We start from the raw sequence: 7,135 nt of genomic DNA, 5'->3' as shown, positions 1-7,135 counted from the left end.
ATGAAAGATGTATGATGACAGAAGGGGAGAGTAGTGACCCGGCTGTAGGTTACTCAATCCACATCAAACTAATGTCCTGTCACAGAGAGTGACCTGTGCAAAGTGGACCAGCGTAAAAGCACTTCTGGAACTAGTACAAGGAAAGGCTTTTACACCTGCAGTGGTTAATATATGGATCTCCACATTACTGCTCTCCATTGCCACACACAATAAAGCAAGCCGTCGACCTGTGTGTGTGTGTGTGTGTGTGTGTGTGTGTGCTGCATTTGCATATCTAGTTAAATTATGAGTAATGTCAAATTAAAATAACACCATAAGCTTTGTGAATTTATTGCAGCCCCAAAAGTGTGACCCTTCACCGTCAGTCTGAAAAATATTGTTTAGTGGTTCTTAAAGCACTCCCTCTTTTTTTTCTTTTTAACAACATTTTTCATATGATGCAAGTGTTTTTCAGTGTGTTGCTTTTTTTAGCAGGCTCTGTGGTGTTTTATTTGTTTTCTGTGCTGTTGCTATGGTGATCTGAGAAGTTTTTATCATAAGCTGTTTTAGTTGTTTTCTAGTGTGTTGCTTGCTATGTGACTGCTAAGCAGTTGCTATGGTGATTTGAGTCATTTTAGCAGGTTCTATGGTGTTTTAGGTGTTTTCTGGGGTGTTGCTATGTGGTTGCTATGCTGATCCGAGAAGATTTTAGCAGGCTTTGTGTTTTAGGTGTTTTCTAGGGTGTTACTATGTGGTTACTATGGTGATCTGAGAAGTTTTTATCATGCGCTGTTTTAGTTGTTTTCTAGTGTGTTGCTTGCTATGTGACTGCTAAGCAGTTGCTATGGTGATTTGGGTAATTTTAGCAGGTTCTATGGTGTTTTAGGTGTTTTCTAGAGTGTTGCTATGGTTGCTAAGTTGTTGCTATGGTGAAGATTTTTAGCAGGCTTTGTGTTTTAGGTGTTTTCTAGGGTGTTACTATGTGGTTACTGTGGTGATCTGAGAAGTTTTTATCATGCGCTGTTTTAGTTGTTTTCTAGTGTGTTGCTTGCTATGTGACTGCTAAGCAGTTGCTATGGTGATTTGGGTAATTTTAGCAGGTTCTATGGTGTTTTAGGTGTTTTCTAGAGTGTTGCTATGGTTGCTAAGTTGTTGCTATGGTGAAGATTTTTAGCAGGCTTTGTGTTTTAGGTGTTTTCTAGGGTGTCGCTATGTGGTTACTATGGTGATCTAAGATGTTTTTTGTAAGCTCTTTTGTTTTGGTAGTTTTCTAGGGTGTTGCTATGATCTAAGAATTTTTTGCAGGCTCTATGGTGTTTTAATTGTTTTCTAGGGTGTTGCTATGTAGTTGCTATGGTGATCTGAGATGTTTTAGCACGTTCTATTGTGTTTTAGTTGTTTTCTAGGGTGTTTTGATTGGTAGTAGTGGTTGCTATGGTATTCTGGGTCTTTAACAGGGCCATAATATATGGTTTCTAGGGTGTTCTGGGTTGTTTCTAGGGTGCAAATCAAAGAAAGCAATGGACCTGCGCTGTAATGCATATTTCAGTAACAGAGCTTTCAGATGAACCGTTTACAGTTTTGTTTTTATGTAAATAAAACAACAAATACTAAGATGTTTTTCATTGCAGGGTGTGGAATCTCTGCCTCATCTTCCCCTCACATCATCTCTTTACCAGGAAACAAACCCCATCAACACCCAAATCACAGTGATCAGAGCAGCAGTGTTAGTGAGACTCGCTGGGGTAAACCTGGGATCGATTGGCTCGTGCTGCTTGGGGTTTTGGTAATGTAACTGTATCTAGGTTCTCTCATTAGGGACACGAGAAGCCCGTCTTCATGCAGATGAGCCGAAACTCGAGGAGTGCTTCGCCAAAGACTAATGATCATGCAGCATCTCCTCTCCTACTCTTCACTCTGACTCGCTCTTACTGTTGTTGTCTCCATTTCTACCTCTTTTGTACGTATTAGTTCACTCTTACCATCTAATCTTCACTGCCCCTCTTAACTGAAATTAAACATAATGATTTCATCATGTGTTTTTTATTTTTTTATTTTCAAGAAGGCTCTCTCATTATCTGCACTGCCTCCTTGTAAATATTCTAATAAAAGTGGTATTAAAAAATGCCGAGGCATAAGAGAAATCAGAAGTGTTTCGCTCTGTATCGACTGATCCTATGCGTCTCATCAGGTTTGGTCTTGGTCCGGATCCATTCAATTATTATAATGCATCATTATGAAATAGCCCAATTACATGACTGACCTCAATGCAAAAATAGTATTTAATTTCTTTAAATGAAAGGCTCCCGAAAAGCCCATGGCTGGATCTGAACACAGCTTCAGGGCACTCAGGGTCGATTGCCATTCACAAGAAGTCATGAAATGTTCAGCATCTCTGATCCTTGAAGAAACTGCAAAATAACAAACAGGTCTGTTTCTGCTTCAGTAGTAAATGCTTAGAATAGATATTCTCATGCAACATTATTTTTTCAGAAAGTTTTTCAGCTGTGCAGTTGCTGTTATCTAAGGAAGCTTGTTTCTGCCCCGGGATCAAAAAAAAAGGTAATTGCGACTTTTTTTGTCACAATTCTGACGTTTTTCTTGCGATTCTGAATTTATTCAGACGTTTTTCCTCCGAATTCTGAGTTTGCATCTCGCAATTGTTTTTTTCTTTCACCTCGGAATAAAAAATAAAAAAGGTAATTGTGACTTTTTATCTCATAATTGTATGTTTTTATCTTACAATTATGTCTTTTTGTTATTAATTCATTTTTTTATCTGTCATTTGATATAAAGTCAGAATTACGAGTTTATATCTCCCATATCCAAGTTTATACCTTGCAATTCTAAGAAGAAAAGTCTGGATTGTGAGATATAAACTCGGTAAGAGGTAAGAATTGTCAGATATGAATAAGCTGCAATTACAGAAGAAGAAAAAAATGAATTGTGAGATGTAAACTCAGAATTCTTAGAATTGCTTAAATTAGAATTTAAAGAAAAATGTCTGAATTCTGACTTCATATCTGAGAGTTTATTAGTCATTTTATTAAACATTTATTTCTTATTTATGAACCATCATATGTCACGGTACGTGCGGGGAGATGAAGCGAGGACTCAATCGCTGGAGAAATTGTATTTTATTTTAGTAAAAAATGAAACAAAAACAAACTCAAACCACCCCGAAGGGGAAAAACAGACAGGCAGGCCTAAAGCTGCACACATGCAGACACGAAAAACACACGATGAAAAATGACGGATCAGCACAGGATGACAGACACAAGGAGAATAAATAGGAACCAAACGAGGAGGCTAACGAGGGAGACACAGGTGGAGCAACTAAAACAATAACGAGGTAACAAGATGGGAGGGGCCAGACAATAGACAGGAGAGAGCACATGGCAACAGACAAACACAACACAAGCCATGTGCTCCCAGAACACAGTCATCTGGTGGCCCTCCTGGGCACACCCGCTGAAGACTGTGACACCATATGCTAATTGTACTGAAATAGTGCTCACACATGAGTATTTAAATTAAATCATTATCATTCTTTTTTGCATGAACACACTCCCTTAATATGTAAGTTGTATTTAAATTGTGAAGTTAATAGAGAATATTAAATAGTGTTTTAGTGATGGACTAATGAGATTAAAACAAACCTTTTTCATCTTCTTAGTGTTTGCTGGAGATCAATCGCTTGGGTGGTTTGGCATTTTAGGCCAAACATTAACCAAATATCTGGGTGAGTGCATTTTCTTTGATTAATCTCATAACCTACCCAAGGGTTAAAGGTCTGTGGGCAATATGGCTTGATGCATTATATTATCTCATGCATAATGATTTATTCATAAGTCCACAATGATTTTGCAGTAAATGGAAGCTATTCCTAAACACAACAGTGAAACGTTGCCTTTTCTGTCATTATTGGAAACTTATTGGGGATGTTTGTGCATTAAAATGATCTTTAAACAAATGCCATAGTCGCAATGATCTGACTGAACCAAGAACCGCCCACTTTAACAGGTGCAGCATGTAAAATTATGGGATCTAAAAATGTATTATACAACAATTTCAAGAGATTCAACACCAATAAGAAGCAATTATTTCACATATATGATATTTTGGACTCTTGCTGTGATATTGATTTTAGATTTAGGTGTGTGTGTGTGTGTGTGTGTGTGTGTGTGTGTACATCATAGTCTTTGAACAGTTTAAGTGTGGACTTAAGGTCCGTTCACACCAAGAAAGATAACAATAACTATATTAGCATCCACACAAATACACATCAATAAAATGGTTTTCATTAATTGAAATAAAACTAAAAATAAAGCTAAAATATTAGATTTAAAAAAAAAACCTTTAAAGAAAATTAGAAATGTTGCCTTGGCAACTAACTCAAACAAACAAGTCTACTAAAGTAAACTAAAATACAAATAGAAATATTTAAATTGATCATAACATGATTATTAATTCAAATTAAATGAAAATATAAAAATAAAAGCAAAACGTTATAATCAAAATAATATAATAGTATTTAAATTATATTAGAATAACACTAGCATTTATTATAAGAGTGTGTTGTCGTCTGCCACTTTATGTTCAAGCTCGTCATAGTAGGATGGATTCTGATTGGCTGTCAATGTTTTTATCGTTCATCAGCTGAAAAATAGTTCTGAAAGTGATTCCAATGATATCGTTCCTCTGTGCTGTATTGTTATAGCTGTAGTGTGGACGTCTCTATTCTAATTAGAATAATCGTTAAATCCTTTACATAGTTATAGTTATCATCCTTGGTGTGAAAGGCCCTTTAGTACTGAATAATGCCGTACATTGTGTGTGTTGTGAATATGAGTGAGCGCCTTCAGGAAAACACTGTTGCATGGCTCAATACATACAGTAAATAAGAGCAGATTTTTCTATGGGAAGAGGTCATATTATAGAAGTAAAATGATTTGCATTTGCCATGTTGATTTAAAATGCACAACTACCTTTCAGAATGACATGATTTATTTTATTTTTCATATACTTTGTTTCTTTTTTTAATATGCAACTTGTGAAGCTTAGGATAAGTTTAAAGTGTAAAGTATAAAGGATCTCTCAATCACTGACACTGCATGTCATCTCCTCTGGGAATATAACACAGATGGGTAGCGTCACGGTACACTTGTCCTTAAAAGCGGCCCATGCTTGTTCACTTTTCAGATCAGATTCACAGGCTTATTCTTAATAGCAGTATTTCCAAAAAAAAAAAAAAATCTGAAAAAGAAATCTATAAATGTGTTTTTTCATCAGATGACTCACTGAGCTGATAATGAATCACTGGCAGTGTCAGGAAAGAACTTAAAGGGGTCATATGATGCTTTTTTAAAGATCAGTATTTTGTGTATTTGGTGTAACAGAATATGTTGACATGCTTTAATGTTCAAAAAACACATTATTTTTCAAATACTGTACGTTATTTTAGGTCCTCTATGCCCCGCCTCTCTCAAACGCTTCGTTTTCTACAAAGTCCCTCCTTCCGACAAGCGCAGTCTGCTCTGATTGGCCAGCTGACACAGTGCATTGTGATTGGCCGAACACCGCAAGCACTCGTCGGAAATGTAACTCCCCTTACCATAATCGCGAGCTTCATCTTTCAAAATAAATGTAAAGACAGTAAATAATGTCATTAGTTTTACCATCAGTTCAAGCCCGAAAGGGGAACAGACACAGTAATGATGCAGTACACAAGCCACGGTTAAGACAGCTGACTCCACTTTGATGTGACGCTGTCTCTCTCTTGCTCGCGCGCACACACACACACACGATGCGCAAAACACTGCATTTGAACAGTCAATAGCAAATACTTGAACTAATAACAAAACAGTAGCTGATTCAGAAGCTCCAGATTGTCATAGCAAAGTCAGAATGACCTCCTCTCCTAGGTTCACGAAACGGTCGTCCATAAAATGCATTGCTGTTCTGTTGTAAGTGATCTTAAAGATTCCTAAATGCATCTACTTTCTGAAGGCCAAATAAAGTGCTTTTGCTTTCGCCTAGAAACACACAGCGTCTCTCTGACATGCTGCTTCAACACTAACTGCGGTTACTGAAACCACGCCTTCTTTCTTTGCGTGCACATTTGGGCCGCATTATGCTAATATAGCCACATAGTGAGGTAGATATGTGGGGGCGTGTTAGAACGAGCCGTTTTAGGGGGGCGTGGCAGAGTCTTAACTTTGATAAAGAACATCTCTTTGGTTTTGAGACTTTAGTCTTTGCAACTTCAGGGATCTTATCTATGCACAATCAGCTTGTAACACTCCAAAGAGTAAGGAAAACTTGAAATCGCATCATATGACCCCTTTAAGATGGATGTAATCTAAATGCACTTGAATTGTCTTTGTGAGCAGCTTTAATTCTGTTAAAAGACATACTGGTCACCAACTGAATTAGCAGTTATCTGCTTTTTACGTCACTCACCAGAATCATGACTATCTGTACAATGTTTGCTTCAGGTGTCAGTAATTTATAATATTACAAATAAAAAAAATTTATTTCAGAAATGTTGTACTTTTGGAACTTTTGAATCTTAAATTTGTGCAAAAAAGGAATATGAAGCGGCACAGCTATTTACAACATTGATAGTAATAAATATATATATATATATATATATATATATATATATATATATATTCAAATAGAAAACAGTTATTTTGAATTATTTTTTTTACGTTTTTAATATTATTTCAAATAATATTTCACAATATTATTTATGACTGTATTTTCATCAAATAAATGCAGTCTTGCAAGAGACTTCTTTTAAAAACATTACAAAATCCAAACCAAACTTTTGAACAGTATGTATATTCACATTTTTTTATTATTTTAATTATTTATAGTAAAGTAGCTAAATTATTGTCTTTGTTACAAGGAAATTTGACTTGTATTTATATGATTCTTTTAAATAAGCGTTGTGATGCACAGGTATTTTATCACATTAAACTGCTACATTGTTCTATAACATGCAGCACATTTCCAGCACATCCGTTTTGCTGTGTTTACTAGTAGCTACTGACCTCTTCAATTGTCTGTCTAAACACTCCACTGACCCTTGTAAGGAGATTTTCCGCTCCCGGTCAGAGCGTGGCTGTGCCAACAGGGACAGATCGATAGC

Source organism: Sinocyclocheilus grahami, unplaced genomic scaffold (assembly GCF_001515645.1).
Source record: "Sinocyclocheilus grahami isolate Dianchi unplaced genomic scaffold, SAMN03320097.WGS_v1.1 scaffold150.1, whole genome shotgun sequence".
Lineage (NCBI taxonomy): Eukaryota > Metazoa > Chordata > Actinopteri > Cypriniformes > Cyprinidae > Sinocyclocheilus > Sinocyclocheilus grahami.
Note: the sequence above shows the minus strand (reverse complement) of the source record.